We start from the raw sequence: 18131 nt of genomic DNA on the forward strand, positions 1-18131 counted from the left end.
CCATTTTTCTTCTTTCTGAGCTATGTAGGATTGTTGTAAGGGTAGTTGGCATAATGAAATAATCTAGCTTTCTTCATACTTTTAAAGGAAAACAACATTTTTAATCCCTAAGGAAAGAGTCAGTATCATTTGTTATTAAGTGAAAAATTTTTCATGTGCCTCTAAGGGTTTTCATTTGCCCTTATTGACAATAATTTGGAGTAAGGTTGCTAAAAGCACCCACACAGATATCAATTTCCTTTCCTCCATGGTCTGCCCTATCACACAAAGATATTATTTTTCTTTTAAATTGGGGATAGGGGTTGGAGAGACAGAGAAAACAAATGCTTGTTAATTGAAGAACAAAAAAAAACAAAGAAGTAGGAGGCATCATTGCTTCATCCCTACTCTTTCTGGGAAAGTGTCTGATGTTTCTTTATTAAAAGTAATGCTAGCACTTGGTTTCAGAAAATACTTTTGCTATATTGAGGAAATGTCTGTTCATTACTATGCTATTTCTAATATTTTGTAAGCAGAAATGAGTGCTTTACTTCTTTATTAAAGGACTTCTTGTATCACTTAATAGAATTATGCTTTATTGTTTTTCTCATTAATACAATTTATTACATTATCCCCAAATGATGGACTATCCTTGCATTTTCAGTGTTAATCTACCCTGTTCATAATGATTGGGGGACCTGTTGTTTTAATTTCTTTACCAGTATTTGGTTTTATATTTTCCCATCATTTTTTATTAACTATGTTAGTCTACATTCTTGGTCTGTGCTTTAACGTTTCCTAATTTGAGAAACAACACTATAGTTGTCAAACTGGGTTTTGTATTCTTTTCACTATTTTTGAGAACATTTTATGTAGTATCAAATTCTTCTTTAAGTATTTGATATACAATTATTCACTTATAAATCACTGGGACTTGGGGATATTTTCTGTTATTGTTCATTTCTGGTTTGCTCAATTTCTCTGAGGTTAGGTTATTTACAGAATCATAGAATGCTGAGAATTAGAAAGGATTTCAATAGCTATCTAGTCCAATCTATACATGAAAGGAATCCTTATTATAACACACATTATATTGGTGGACATCTAACTTCTGATTGAAGACCTTCAGGGACCAGGACTTCACTATGTCTTGGGGCAGCTCATTCTATTTATATTAACATTGTCCCTGTCATTCAGTCCAAATTCACTTCTTCATAACTTTCATCCACTGCTTCTGGCTCTGCACTTAGGGACCAAAGAGAATGAGTCTAATCCCTTCTTCACATGATAACTCTTCAAATACTTGAAGATATCTCTCATTTTTCCCCAAATCTTCTCTTCTTCAGGTCATTTATTCCCATTTACTTTAAGAGAGTTTCATGAGGCATGAATTTGTCATCTTTTACTATCCTGGTTGCTTTTTTCTGTATGCTCTCCAAGTTGTCTATGTCCTTTCTATTTTATTTTTAAAAATATTTTTCTTGATGTCTTTTTTGCATAACTGTAATTTTTCCCAACATGAGTCCCACATTTCCTTATAGGGGACCAGCCGTTACAAATATTTTCTTAAAGACAAAAAAAGAAAAAAGAGAAGAATCAGCATAACGAATCAATATCTCGAAAAAGTGTAAAAATATGTGTAATTCATCACACTTGTCTGGCTTTCCTACCTGTGCAGGGAATGAGGTGGAGGTTTCTTTTCTTATCTCTTATTTTTTAGAGCAAAAAATTCACCCTCCTATCTCTCAGTGGAGAATAGAAGAAAAAGAAAACCTCTATTATGCATGTATAGTCAAGGAAAACAAATGTTTGCATTAGTCATGTCTAAAAGAAAAAAGTGTGTAGGAATTCATAATACATACTTATGTTTATATATACATGCATATATATCATTTATATGCTTAATGATATATTTATATCATTTAGATACACACACATTATTCTTTCACCTCTGGAATTCTAGTTGGTCATTACATTCATCAAAGTTGCAGTCTTTCAGAGTTGCTTGTCTTTACAATATTGTTCTTAAAGAATTTTTTTCACCTCTTTCTGCTCAATTCATTCCCCATCAGTTCATACAAGTCTTTCCAGTATTTTTCTGAAACGACTGGCTTTATTTCTTACACTGGCTTATCATTTCTTACAACACAATAATATTCCATCACATCTATGTACCCAAATTGGTTCAATCATTCATGTGATAGGCCCCCCCTCACATTCTACTTCTTTGCCATTTCAAAAAGAACTACAAATATTTTTTGTGCATCTTAACAGATTTTTTCCTTACTAATAATATCTCCCTCAATCTACCATCTCTCTAATTTCCTCTTTTCTCTTTCTAGTTTTCTCTCCTATTTCCCTGATGAGTAAAACATGTTTTCTCTACCCAACTCTTTTTGTGTCTATGTGTAGACCAGTTCAGATGAAGGTTGGGCTCAGATGTCAACTGTTCGCCTCTTCCTCCTTGTTTGTATCAAGTTTCACTTGCATATACCAACTGTGTGAGAGAGTTTTCCTTAATCGTACTTTTTCTCTCCCCCCACCTTCATTGTATTCTTCTTCCACTCTCTATTTTAAGATCATCAAAACATAGCAGAACCACTCCTAGGACTTCTTTCTAATTAGACTCCCTTTTTGACCCCAATAATGATAAAGTTCAAAGAAAACATATGTAACATCTCCTCATATTTGAATGTAAGAAGTTTCTTACTATTGTTTATTCATGTTTAAATTTTAATATTTCTTTTAATCCCTGTGTTTGAACTTCAAAATTTCTGTGCAACTTTTAAAAAAATCAGTAATGCTAGATGTCTTCTAGTTCCTTGAAGATGTATTTTTCCCTCTATGAATTTTATTCACTTTTGCTGGGTAAATGGCCTATATTATTCACTTACATATTTTCCCATCTGGAATATTGTATTCCAAGCTCTTCTCTCCTTTTTAGTTCTGGCTGCTAAACTGTATGCAATCCTAATTGTGGCTCCTTGATATTGGAATCCCTTATGGTTGCTGACAGTATTTTTTTCTTTGATATGGAAGTTCAGGGTTTTGTCTATAATGTTCCTGGGAGTGTTCATTTTGGTATTTCTTTCAGGAGTGAACAATCACTTCTTTTTATTTTCACTTTACACTTCAGTTCTAAGATGCCTGATCAGTTTTCTTTTAAGATTTTTTTGAAATATAATGTGTAGGCTCTATGTTTTGGTCATGGCTTTCATGTAATTCAGGGATCCTTGTTCTTCTTCTCTTTAGTCTATTTCCCGGTAATTTATTTGTTTTTATATGAGACATAATATATTTTCTCCTATTTTCCCCATCTTTTGAAATTGCTTTTAATATTTCTTGGTTGTCTCATGCCCTAAGAAGAAAAGAGACCTTTTTATTTTTATAAAGTCAACTTATAACTTTCTTTGTATTAAGGATATAATGAACTACTTTTGCTCTTCTCTTTTTCCTCTAACATCTGGACCTGTATTTCATTTCCCTTTAAATTTTCTCTTATTCCTCTCAAATTTCTCCCACATTCAATAATTGAATTTCTTCATTAATTTAAACAATTTCAAATCATCTACACAATTTATTTCCCTTGTTAATTTTGATCATTTCTCTCTTCTCCTAAGAAGTTAGAAATATATTTTTTTAGGTTTTCTATTACCTGTTTTGTTAGTTTAGATAATTTATATTTTTGTAATTCCATCCTCTTCTGTCTTCTTCAGTGCGTAATGCTCAGAAGGTAATCTTTATAAGCATCCCTAAGTCTCTGCTGTACTTAGAAACAAACAAAGCAAATAAACCTTCTCTAGAGACTACCATACCCTCAAACTACCCTAGTATATATATCTCCTTATGTTCAGAGACACATTCCCAACAAAATCTATCTGTACTCATTATTTCCATTTCCTCTCAGTCTTCTTTGCTAGTTCATCATCCTTCTCATGCATGTGGTAAGCACGTTTCTTTCCTCTCTCTCTATTCTCTTATCGGTGACTTTCTTAGCCCAATGAGTTTAATTATCTTTGCAAGATTTATATGTCCAGAACTAGTTTATGTCTTGATATTTTGTCGTAGTCACAACTGGTTAATGGACATTTCAAACTGGATTACACAGAGTTATCTCAAACTTAGGTAAGAAAACTCATCTTTCCTTCTGAACCCATTCTCTTTCTAAAATTACCTATTTCTTTTGAGGCTACCATCATTTTTCTGAACACACAGCTATGCAACCTGAGTCTATCTTAGTCTTTTCATTGTTATTCCCATAAAATATCTTAATTAGTTGCCAACTATTATCATTTATGCCACCTCCAAATTAATCATATTCATTCAACTTTGTCTTTTTATGAAAATGGTCACCACCCTAGCTAAGGTTCTGATCACCCTTCACCTGTATTATTGCAATACCTCCTAACTGGTTTCCCCCATTCTAATCTCTGCCCAATTCATTCTATCTTTGACATAGACTCAGCTCAATATGGCATTCAATAAACTCCAAGAGCTTCTTAATACTTTTAGGATAATATATAAACTACTCTTTGGCAGAAAAACAAAACATTACCTAATATCTTGTCATCTCAATTTTGGACATGCTTTGTTGTCATTGCTATTGAAATACTCAAGGGAGATATCTGGTAGACAATTCAAGAATTTGAGATGCAGGATATGTATTTTGGAAAAAAATGAGGGTTAGAGATTTTTATATTGAATTTATCCTGATAGTTGTGATAGTTAAAGTTGCTGTAATGAACAAGTAGCCAAGGGATAAGACTGTCCTCAATATTTGTCAATATATAATATATGTAGGTATATATGTATACACACATGTGTGTATACTCACACATGCTCAAGATACATCTAAGAGAGAGAGAGAGAAAGAGAGAGAGAGGTGATCAATACTTTAGTTGTGAAATACAAGGTTATTAATGTTTAGAAATTTTTTTAGAATTGAAAGGCTAAATGTTGATCATCAAATTACTACTGTATAATAGAAACTCTTTTATTTTGCCAGGTAATAGAAGATTATGTCCTTAAGGACTACTATCTAAGCAAAGAAACAACATGCTTTTCCTCCAAAAAAACAGTACAATATAATAATTTCAGTAATAAGCATTACATTTTGCAAGCATCCAAGAGAAAGACCTTCAAATATGAAGGAAAAGCAACTTGAATATCTCAGAATTATCCTACACACATGAGATATAAAAAAACAGAAAGGATTAGATTATTACATGTAGTGTCTTTGTGTATGCATGTAGTTAGGAGGTAGAAAATATAATTAGGGAGGAATTGGCCAGGATACACTTGATCAGTTGATTTCCTTCTGACCTCAGAAAATGAAAGCACAGAATGGTCAGATAATTGATGAAACAAAATTCTAATGTAAAAACAAAACTAAATACTTGTCTGTGTTCTGTTACCTTTTTACAGAATGTGAAATTTTTCTTGATATAATCAGAGGACAGATCACAAAATTTGTGATGGTTCTAATGGTCATTCAATTGATTGCTGCTTTGCATTTTTTTCTGTTTGAAATAACTATTATATCTCTGTTCTACTTCTATCTCTTCATTGGAGAAAAAGAAAAAGAAAATATTCACCATATATACCCATTCAAGCAAAATAAATTCCCATGTTGGCCACTAAAATAAATCTTATTCATGAAACAACTCATTTTAAAATATTACTTGTTACTGTTCATCTAAAACAATATGTTTTATTATTTAAAATTAACTGCAGAAATATAGGATATGGGCCATGTGTGAAAAATATATGAAGGCTTTTAGTGTAGTTCCATATCACTGTGAACAAAATAACATGACATGGAAACTTGTCATGAATCAATGTGATTTTTGATTGCATTAATAGTCACATAACATCCCAAACAAGGAAGGGCATTTTACTTTGTACTCTTGTCCTGATCTAACCACATTTGCAGTATTGTATTGCAATATTAATTCTGGGCACCACAATTTGGGAAGAATACTGAAAGAACAGAGTATTTCTGGATGAGGGCAAACAAAACAGTAAGAGAATTAGAAACAATGACAAGAGAGAATCAGTTGAAAAGACTGGGCATTTGTAGCCTTGAGAGAAATGAATATTCATCATAGACTTAGAGTTAAAAGGGACTTTAGAAATCATCTATTACAACCTTCTTATTAACATATTGGGAAGTTGAAGTAAATAGTCATTAAATGATTTATTCACAGGCAGTTAATGCAGCTTAATTTGGTATTTTGAATCCAGATCTTGTGACTCCAGAATCAGGGCTACTCCACTTTACTATGCTGCCTCTCATGATAGCTGTGTTCAAGTATTTGAAGGTCTGTAATCTGAAAGAGGTATTGGACATGTTCTGCTTTACTGTAGAGGAACCATGGATAGAAGCTCTAGAGGCCAATTTTAGTTTGCTAGAAAGAAAACTTCTTAATAATTAGAACTGGTCAGAATTGAAGTAATTGGGGCAGCTAGGTGAAGCAGTGGGTAGAGTGCTGTCCCTGGAGTCAGGAGGATCTGAGTTCAAATCCAGCCTCAGAACTTACTGTGTGACCATTGACAAGGCACTTAAACCCATTGTCTCCAAAAGAAAAAAAAAATTAATTAATTTGATTTGGGTCAGGTGGTGACTAGAGAACACATTGTTGGAAACAGCCACAATTTATATTCAGTCTTGTATTGGATTAGATGACTTTTGAATTATCTACCAACTTTGAGATTTTGTGATATAAGGAACAAGATATACTGTTGATAAACTGTCAAATCTGTTTATTTTCCATTGAACTGAATCCTTAAAAATGCATTATTTTCATGATGTAGTGTAAGACTTTGAAGCTACTTAAACAATTAGTTGTAATCCAATCATCACTGAATGAAAATTTCATCCACTTATTAAGTGCAGCCAAGTAGGACATTGACTCTGTACTATGTTCAAGATGTGTGATTATTTAAATAAACCCTCCAACCTCCAAAACTCACTACTCTTGGCTCCTTTCCTGTTAAATTTATCTCTAGGTTCAAAAGCACTCTGGCATATAGGTATCTCAGAAATTTCTAAAACTTCAGAAGTCCTTTCTTTGACTTTCTCCCACTTCATCTTGGACTGAGATTTTCTCCTTGTTGGGATGCCCTCCCTTCTTTTAACCTCTATTTTCACATGTGATCTTAGTTTACAATCATGGTAAATGGCCATGCTCTTTATTGGGAATTTAAAATGACATAGGAATCTCTACAAGCAATGAAACAAAATAGTAGGTTACAATATAAGAAATACAGTGGAGACATGAAGCTGAATCTCACCAGTCATAGAAGAAACAGGAATTGAAGCAGTTGGGCAGTTATTGGGAGCTTTCCTGCTATGGTTTCTGGAGAAACAGAATGTGGAGGACTTGTGGACCAGACCATAGTTGTCTCATCAACCGTAGTTTGCTCTTCACTTCAGACCACTGGCATACATTTTTGTCTCTCCTTGCCTCTTTAGATGGAGGCTGAAATTTGAGTCCAAGTCATCTGATTTTAAATCTTGTACCTGCATACTTTCATTGGGGTCAGGGAAAAAGGATGAAGGGAGAATAGAAAAAATAAATGCATTATTTAAAAACTTTGTCTAGGGCATTGCAGAAAGAGAGACTCACTAACCTTTAACCAAAAGGGAATTTCCTGAAGTCTTAGTATAAATTCAATTTATATGATCCATAAGATATAAACTCAATTTGTATGATATAAGAAATATCTTCCCCAAAGTATTTAATGATGAATCTGGAAGAAGGGCAATTTACAGATGAAAAAATATCTTTCATCATTTTTACAAATAAGCTTTTTTATCCATGCATTACAATAAATTCGCCACATTTGTACTCTAACATCACAGTACCCAATGTGCTATGTAAGCTGAAGCAACACTAAAGAAACAAAGATGGACAAAAGCAAGGATACATAAAGAAGATTCATGTGGTTAGCAACATAATTTTGCAAACATTGAGGGATTCTTTATCAAGAGATCTTTAAAAGATTAATAACAGGTGTTAAAAAAAAGCACAACCATTACTGCTAATTAAAAAAAAGATGATTCAGGACATCAATAATGACTGTTATTATGGACATATGCCTACTTTCTCATATCTAAAGAACTTTTAAAGAGAATAATCTACATAATATATCAAGGGCATCCTTGAAAAATGTGTGAGAGGGAAAAACCATGTTTTTCAAAATTGCATTCTACTACTGACTACATCTTTACAATCACAAAATTAACTGGAAGATGCAGAGAACATGAACCTTCTTTGATTGCTATGTGTATGTTATGTGTATTGTTATGTGCTATGTGTATGTTTGATCAAATAATTTAATTTGGTAGAATTAAATGCTACTTTAAGGACTTTCTTTGAACAAAATTTCTTCCTTATATATGCTTTTATATATACATATCCAGAAGATTCCTGGAAAGAGGCAAAAACAGATTTGCCTTTTTTCAGTGACTCTGAAAATGAATATCACATGAAGCATATAAAAAGAAAACCTGTGCTTACTAAATGTATTTGCCTCTATTCTGTGCAAAATTACATGTGGATGATTAGATTTCTAGATGCTTTATTTTGTAGAGGACATTTTTATGATTGAATCAGCCACAGAACATTGGAGAACCACCTAATTCTAAATATGGAAATCTGAATGAAATTCATTCATTCAAAACTTTGTCCTAAGAATCCATACAAATTGGATGATGATTGTCTGTTTTCTTGACTATGATATGAAGTAGAGCCAGTCCATTAGTTTTAGAGTTTGAATAGGTATTACATAAGGACAATGAGAGCCTAACATTGAAAGGAAGAAAAAGAATGGATGAAATTTCATTTGAAAACATAAAATCATTTTAAAACCAGTATTCCTTGGGTGATGGTATATAACTATGAACCATAGAATACTCTCATCTTCAAAAAATAAAAATTAAAGAGCACTCAAAGGGAAATGGTAGGCATAAATAGACTATAGTCCTTGAAAACCTTCTCATCCTATACAATTTTCGTCCACTTCCTCCTATAAATCCTCTACATGAAGCCCACCCAACATGCTAAGTAAGAATATTTTTCTAGGTCTCTTTACTATGAAAGTATGAATGCAGAATGAAAAGAATGTTCTTAGCATATCAAATGCCCTCCTCATAGGGAATTTGTAGGGGATGATGATAAAGCCTATATCTAAAATCTGACATCTATTTTGTCATTGTATTTTTTGTTTAGAATTCTAAGTGTTGACCATAATCTAACTTAAGGCATAGAATTATTTTTCCTATATTAGTAATGAGAAAGGGTCTGTTTGACCTATTTTATGATAAAGAAAAAGAAATCTATTATTATGTGAAAAATTTGCAAAACTGGAAAAACTAGTTTTCTCAAATACCCATGGACATGTCTGTCTCTTAATTGAGTTCTCATAGATAAACTGGGCCCGTCAGACATGACTGTCTCCCTCCCAGATTTGTTCCCATACATGCAGACTCACAGGTGTCCTTATCTCATCTGTGCAGCTGCATTATGTAATTTTGTTCCATGCCCCTCTCCTACTCAAAGCTAGTTCTGAAGATCCCATGGTAAGGACCAAAAATGTCCTTAAAGCCCTCTTAATTCAATCCGCTCCTGGTCTCAGTAGACCCTGTTCATTTCTCATCCCTTACATAATCTCCTATATGTCTGTAATAGCCCAACTATCCATTATATTTTTTGACACTTTTTGATCCATTGCTCTGAAAAGATTGAATCACCCAGCACTAGCTTTTGCAATAAACTCTAAACAGCTCACCTTCTAATTGGATTGTAGTCTTTTTCAATATTACAGTAAATTTATGGGAGTGCACAGATAAGAGTTTTATTAAATGAGTAAGCATTAATGGGTTGCAATTGGCAAAGTAATATGACGTGATGAAAAGATAAGATTTGGATCTTGAATAAATTGGCTAGTAGATTCCTGCAATAGGGAAGTCAAGAGTAGGGGCAGATTTTGAGGACATTCTTGTTTGGTTTTTCAGCATATTGAGTTTGCAATGTCTTTACGTTATCTTGGCAGAGCTGGATAATAGATAATTTAGAAAATGCATGGGATGGGGGAGGAAATGGAACAGAGTAGAGAGATTTATCAAAACTGAATATAATAATTTCAGTGATATGATTTATAATAATAGCTGAATTTATAGAAGTTTATGACATCATTAAGTAAGGGAGTATAGAGAGAATAAGAAGCCAAAACACGGATTTGGAGATTGCTTATATTATAGAAAAGAGAAGCAAGGATATAAGGAGAAAAATTAGAGAGGTAAAGAGAATATCAGAATCTTGCTATACCATGGACCCAAAGGAAAAAAAAATGTATCTAGAAGAGATTATATCTAATGCTGCAGAGTGGTCAAGGAGAATTAAGACCAAGAAAAGGCTACTGAATGTGGTGACTAAGAAATATAAAGAAATGCCAGTAGTTGTTCTGAAGATAGTAAGAGCTAACTGAATCTAAGACTTTCTTTCACTTAAAAACATAAAAATTTCTTTGAGCACCTTCACTATCCTGAAGTATATGAGTTGATAGCTGCTTGATTTGATCTGTGCTCATAATTTTGCCAACTCTTCTTCTTGCTTAGCAAGAAATAAAAATGATCATGTGTTTTCTCATATCCAGTGAAGAAAATATAGGAGTAAAAATGTGTAACTTTACTAAATAAATGACTGAAGAAGAAGCAGGGAGTTTATAACTTAAGCAAAGAGTACAAAGGGACTGAAGTTATGAGTTCTAAATCATAGATTAATCCTCTTTGGGGAATTATGCAGATTGATAGAAAAGAGAGAGAAAGAGAAGGAGAGTCAAACACAAATAATGGTAGATGAAAGTTGTCTTTGCAGGAATGAAAGATTTAATGCACCTTTAATGATGTGTTTTTTCTTCTTGCCACATTTCTACAACAATCATGAACTAAGATCTGGTTCATCCTATTTTTAGTTTGTAATATTTTTAAATTTTTAAAAACAGTATCAAGGTCATTAACAAGAAGATTATTATGCAATGATATTCTAAAAATTAGGATACAATGAATTTTTAAATTTAATGACTCACTACTCCAAAAGCCTAGGGTTAGAAACTAGGACTGAAGGGGAGGAGCCAAGGTGGCAGAGTAGAAAGATACACATACGCTAGCTCCAAACCCACAGCCCATAAAATACCTGTAAAGAAGAACTCTCAACAAATTCTGGAGCAGCAGAAGCCAAAGAACAACAGAGTGGAAGAGATTTCTGTTCTAGAGAGACCCGAAAAACTGACCCGAAAGGTCCGTCGCACACCAGACCTGGAGCAGAGCCCAGCCCTGCCTTGGCCACGCAGCAACAAGGGGAGCAGATCTGAGCAGGCTTCAGGGACAGAATCTCCAGAAGCCAAGCAGGTCCCTCCACCCACAGGTGACAAGGGCCATTGAGAGGGTCTCTTTGGCTGGTCAAGAGGGGAGTGGGGTGTCCCCACAACTCAGGCCCCCTTGGGAGGCTGCAGTGGGGGCAGCAGAAGACAGGGGCTCCCAAAGCAGGCAGGAACTCAGATCCATTGTTGAAGGTCTCCTCATAAACCCCCTGAGGGAACTGAGCCCCATGAGGTGGCCCTGCCCCTACCTGAACACCTGAACTTAATCTCACACTGAATAGCAACCCCTCCCCCACCAAAAGCCCTGAGGCTGGGAAGCAGCATTTGAATCTCAGACCCCAAGCCCTAGCTGGGCAGATATGGAGGCAAGGTGGGGGTGGAGACGACATTCAGAAGTCAAGTCACTGGCTGGGAAAATGCCCAGAAAAGGGGAAAAAAAATAAGACCATAGAGGGCTACTTTCTTGGTGAACAGATATCTCCTCTCTTCCTTTCTGATGAGGAAGAACAATGCTTACCATCAGGGAAAGACTCAGAAGTCAAGGCTTCTGTATCCCACACATCCAAAATAAATATTCCATGGGCTCAGGCCATGGAAGACCTCAAAAAGGATTTTGAAAATCAAGTTAGAGAGGTGGAGGAAAAACTGGGAAGAGAAATGAGAGAGATGCAAGAAAAGCATAAAAAGCAGGTCAACACCTTGCTAAAGGAGACCCAAAAAACTGCTGAAGAAAATAACACCCTGAAAAATAGGCTAACTCAATTGGCAAAAGAGGTTCAAAAAGCCAATGAGGAGAAGAATGCTTTCAGAAGCAGAATTAGCCAAATGGAAAAGGAGGTTCAAAAGATCACTGAAGAAAATAGTTCTTTCAAAATTAGAATGGAACAAATGGAGGCTAATGACTTTATGAGAAATCAAGAAATCACAAAACAAAACCAAAAGAATGAAAAAATGGAAGATAATGTGAAATATCTCATTGGAAAAACAACTGACCTGGAAAATAGATCCAGGAGAGACAATTTAAAAATTATGGGCCCACCCGAAAGCCATGATCAAAAAAAAGAAGCCTAGACATCATCTTTCATGAAATTATCAAGGAAAACTGCCCTGAGATTCTAGAACCAGAGGGCAAAATAAGTATTCAAGGAATCCACAGAACACTGCCTGAAAGAGATCCAAAAAGAGAAACTCCTAGGAACATTGTGGCCAAATTCCAGAGTTCCCTGGTCAAGGAGAAAATATTGCAAGCAGCTAGAAAGAAACAATTCAAGTATTGTGGAAATACAATCAGGATAACACAAGATCTAGCAGCTTCTACATTAAGGGATTGAAGGGCGTGGAATAGGATATTTCAGAAGTCAAAGGAACTAGGACTAAGACCAAGAATCACCTACCCAGCAAAACTGAGTATAATACTTCAGGGGAAAAAATGGTCTTTCAATGATATCAAGGACTTTCAAACATTCTTGATGAAAAGACCAGAGCTGAAAAGAAAATTTGACTTTCAAACACAAGAATGAAGAGAAGCATGAAAAGGTAAACAGCAAAGAGAAGTCATAAGGGACTTTACCAAAGTTGAACTGTTTACATTCCTACATGGAAAGACAATATTTGTAACTCTTGAAACTTTTTAGTATCTGGGTAGTTGGTGGGATTCCATACACACACACACACACACACACACACACACACACACACAGAGCACAGAGTGAACGGAATAGGATGGGATCATATCTTAAAAAAAATGAAATTAAGTGGTGAGAGAGAAATATATTGGGAGGAGAAAGGGAGAAATGGAATGGGGCAAATTATCTCTCATAAAAGAGGCAGGCAAAAGACTTTTTAGTGGAGGGAAAAAGAGGGGAGGTGAGAGAAAAACATGAAGTTTACTCATCACATTCGACTAAAGGAAGGAATAAAATGCACACTCATTTTGGTATGAAAACCTATCTTACAATACAGGAAAGTGGGGGATAAGGGGATAAGCAGGGTGGGGGAGATGATGGAAGAGAGGACAATGGGAGGAGGAAGCAATCTGAAGTCAACGCTGTTGGGGAGGGACAGGATCCAAAGAGAGAATAGAAGCAATGGAGGGCAGGATAGGATGGAGGGAAATATAGTTAGTCTTACACAACATGACTATTATGGAAGTCATTTGCAAAACTACACAGATATGACCTATATTGAGTTGCTTGCCTTCCCAAAGAGAATGGGTGGGGAGGGAGGGATGAAGAGAAGTTCGAACTCAAAGTTATAGGAACAACTGTCGAGTACTGTTCTTGCTACTAGGAAATAAGAAATACAGGTAAAGGGGTATAGAAAGTTATCTGGCCCTACAGGACAAAAGAGAAGATGGGGACAAGGGAAGGGAGGGATGATAGAAGAGAGGGTAGATTGGTGATAGGGGCAATCAGAATGCTCAGTGTTTTGGGGTGGGGAGAAGGGACAAATGGAGAGAGAATTTGGAACCCAAAATTTTGTGAAAATGAATGTTAAAAGTTAAATAAATAAATTAAAATAAAGAAAGAAAGAAAGAAAGAAAAAAAAGAAAAAAAAAAGAAAAAAAAAAGAAACTGGGACTGAAAAACTTTTCATGTAAGAATGCAAGGTTCTGTATTGGTAAGCACCCCAACATACCCATGGGGGATTGCTATCACAGGCTTTTGGATCTGCATTCATAAAAGGAAAAGCAACTTTTGAGGCATTAACTATCACTCTAATCAAGGACATATATCAGTCCTTTAACCAAGCACATATATCACTCATCTAATTCAGTGTCATTAGCACCCTGAACTTCAAAGAAATTACAGAGAAATTAAAAGTCAACAGGGATGGCTTCCTTTGCCTGAATTCAACAGACAGTTCCAACTGTCTGACCGTAGTTACCTGAGAGGGAAACATGACATCCGGGTTCTCAAAGCCAGGGGGCTTCTTAGCAACTTCCCAGAGACCTCAACTGGGACTCAAACCTTCTTACAAAAACTAAGCCCCCAAGTAAAACCTCAACCTCAGAGAATTTATACATTTTTTTAGAGCCTGAGGACATAACCCTTCAACCCAGTGTCTCAATAGAAAAAACAAAAGGTCCTTGGGACCCTCCTACCAAACAACTCCCATAATCAAGCTTCCCACAATGGATGGAGAAGATATTCTTTAATCACATTATTAAATTAGAGGAACTTTTAGTGAAACAAAAACAGCAAAAGATCCTAATTTGATTGCCATCACAGGCTACCAAGATTTTACTTAAAAAACAGAAAAAAACCATGTCATTTACTCAGATTATATTTTGCTGCATTCTTAAATTATGTACATCCTCAAGGGGAAAAATATTGAAGAGTTCAAATGAAAAAGGTGACAGAATAGAATAGAGAGTCAGGAAGTCCTAAGTTTAAATATGAAATCAGACAGTAGCTATGTAACCCTGGGCAAATTACTTAACCTGTTTATGAGTTAGTTGCCTCTTCTATAAAATGGAGTTAATGATAGCATCTATCTCCTAGGTTTATTATGGAGATAAAATATGATATTTTATTTTTATAATTAATTTATTTGTTTTCAATTTTCAACAATCACTTTCATAAGTTTTAATTTTTTCTCCCTCTCATTCCCCCCCTGCCTCTCCATGATGGCATATGATCTTATATAGATCCTGAATATATTATTATTAAACATATTTTCACATTAGTCATGTTGCATAGAAGAAGTAAAATTAATGGGAGAAAACATGAGAAAAACCAAACCAAAACAAAAATGACAAAATAGAAAACAGTCTAGTTCATTCTGTATTCCAACTCTGCCGTTCTTTCTCTGAATGTGGATGACATGTTGCATCAAGAGTCCTTTGGAAATGTTTTAGGTCATTGCATTGCTGTGAAGGGCTAAGTCTATCAGAAACAGTCCTCACACACTGTGGCTCTTTTTGTGTATAGTGTTCTCCTGGTTCTACCCATTTCACTCAGCATCAGTTCATATAAATCTTTCCAGGTTTTTCTGAAGTCCTGTTCATCATTTCTTATAGCATAATAGTTTTCCATTACATTCATATACCACAACTTGTTCAGCCATTCCCCAATTGATGGGCATCCCTTTGACTTCCAGTTCTTGGTCACCACAAAAAGAGCTACCATAGATATTTTTGTACATGTAGGTCCATTTCCCATTTTTATGATCTCTTTGAGATACAACCCGAGAAGCAGTATCCTGGGTCAAAGGATATACACATTTTTATGGCCCTTTGGGCTTAGTTCCAAATTGCTCTCCAGAATAGTTGGATCAGATCACAGCTCCACCAACAACGAATTAGTGTTCCAACTCTCCCACATATTCTCCAATATTTATCGTATTCCTGTTTTGTCATGTTGGTCAATCTGATAGGTGTGATGTGATACCTCAGAGTTGTTTTGAGTTGCATCTCTCTAATCAATAGTGATTTAGAGCATTTTTTCATATGGCTATAGATAGCTTTAATTTCTTCCTGGGAAAACTACCTGTTCATATCCTTTGACCATTTATCAGTTGGGGAATGACTTGTATTCTTGTGAATTTGTCTCACTTCCCTATACATTTTATAAATAAGGCCTTTATCAGAGACACCTGTTGTAAAAACTCTTTCTCAGTTTTTTGCTTCCCTCATAATCTTGGTTGTATTGGCTTTGTTTGTGCAAAAGCTTTTCAATTTAATGTAATCAATATGAGCCATTTTGCATTTCATCGTGCTCTCAGTCTCTTGTTTGGTCATAAATTTCTCCATTCTCCATAAATCTGATAAATAAACTATTCCTTTGTTCCCCTAATTTGTTTATAGAATCAGCCTTTATACCCAAATCACGTATCCATTTGGATAATGTACAGTAGCGTTGGTCTTTGCTCAGTTATTGCCACACTGTTTTCTGGTTTTCCCAGCAGTTTTTGTCAAACTGTGAATTCTTATCCCAGAAGCTGGGGTCTTAGGGTCAATCAAACAGTAGCCTACTATAATCACTGACTCCTGTGTCTTCTGTACCTAACCTATTCCACTGATCTACCCCTCTATTTCTTAGCCAGTACCATGTGGTTTTGATGATGGCTACTTTATAATACAAATTGAGATCTGGTATGGCTAGGCCACCTTCCCAAGCATTTCTTTTTATTAATACTCCTGATATTCTGTACCTTTTGTTCTTCCACATGAGTTTTCATATTATTTTTTCTAGTTCTAGAATATAATTTTTGTTAGTTTGATTGGTGTGGTGTGGAATAAGTAAATTAATTTTGGTAGAATTGTCATTTTATTGTGTTAGATTGGCCTACCCATAAGCAGCTGATGTTTTTCCAATTATTTAGATCTGGTTTTGTTTGTGAGAAGTGTTTTATAATTGTGTTCGTATAGTCCCTGGGTTTGTTTTGGCAGGTAGACTCCCAACTATTTTATAGTGTCTCCCATAGCTTTAAATGGGATTTCTCTTTCTATTTCTTGCTGTTGGGCTTTGTTAGTAGTCCTACACCTTTGCCAAAGTTGTTTATTATTTCAAGTATCTTTTTACTTGATTCTCTAGGATTCTCTAAGTTTATCACCATATAGTCTGAAAATAGTGATAACTTAGTTTCTTTTTTGCCAATTCTAATTCAATTTTATTTTTCCTTCTCTTATAGCTAGTGCTAGCATTTCTAGTACCATATTGAATAACACTGGTGATAATGGACATCCTTGTTTCATCCCTGATCTTATTGGAAATGCATCTAACTTATCCCCATTGCATGTAATGCTTGCTGATGATTTTAGGTAAATATTGCTTATTATTTTGAGGAAGGCTCCATTTCTTCCTATGTTCTCTAATGTTTTCAATGGAAATGAGTATTGTATTTTATCAAAATCTTTTTCTGCATCAATTGAGATAATCATATGGTTTCTATTAGTTTTGCTGTTGATATGATCAATCATGCTGATAGTTTTCTTAATATTGAAAAAGCTCTGCATTCCTGGTATAAATTGTACCTGATCAAAGCACATTATTCTCTTGACAAGTTGCTGTAATGATTCTAGCTATGTATATCCCTTTCAAATGTCATAATAAATATACAATTCTCAAGACTAACATTTGTCATCTTCCCATGTAGGGATGTAAATACTTTGCCCATATTGAATAACAAGTTTTCTTTCTCCTTTTTTATCCCTTCTTTAGCTTTTTATGCCTCTCTTGAGTCTTGTATTTGAAGATCAAATTTTCTATTGAGCTCTGGCCTTTTCATCAGGAAGGTCTGGAAATTGCTTATTTCATTGAATGTCTACCTCCTTGCCTAAAAGTTTGTGCTCAATTTTGCTGGGTAGTTGATCCTTCGTTGTAGTCCAAACTCCTTTGTCTTGTGGAATATCATATTCCAATCCCTCTAATCTTTTAATGTAGAAGCTGCAAGGTCCTTTGTGATCCTAACTGTAGTTCCTTGATATTTGAATTGTTTCTTTCTGGCTATTTGAAGTATTTTCTCTTTGACTTGATAGTTCTGGAATTTGCCAACAATACACTTTGGTGTTTTTAATTTTTCCCTCTGTCATCTTGGCTCTGCTCCTGAAATATGATATTTTAAATACACTTTATAGACTTTAAAGCAATATAAATATGTGTGTGTGTGCAATATATATATATATTGCACACACACACATATAATGTTATTCAGTCCTTCAGTTGTGTCTGACTCCACATAACCTCATGGATTTTTGTCCATGGGGTTTTCTTGACAATGATACTGAGGGATTTGCCATTTCCTCTTCCAGATTGTCCTCATCT

This window comes from Notamacropus eugenii, chromosome 2, assembly GCF_028372415.1.
Source record: "Notamacropus eugenii isolate mMacEug1 chromosome 2, mMacEug1.pri_v2, whole genome shotgun sequence".
NCBI lineage: Eukaryota > Metazoa > Chordata > Mammalia > Diprotodontia > Macropodidae > Notamacropus > Notamacropus eugenii.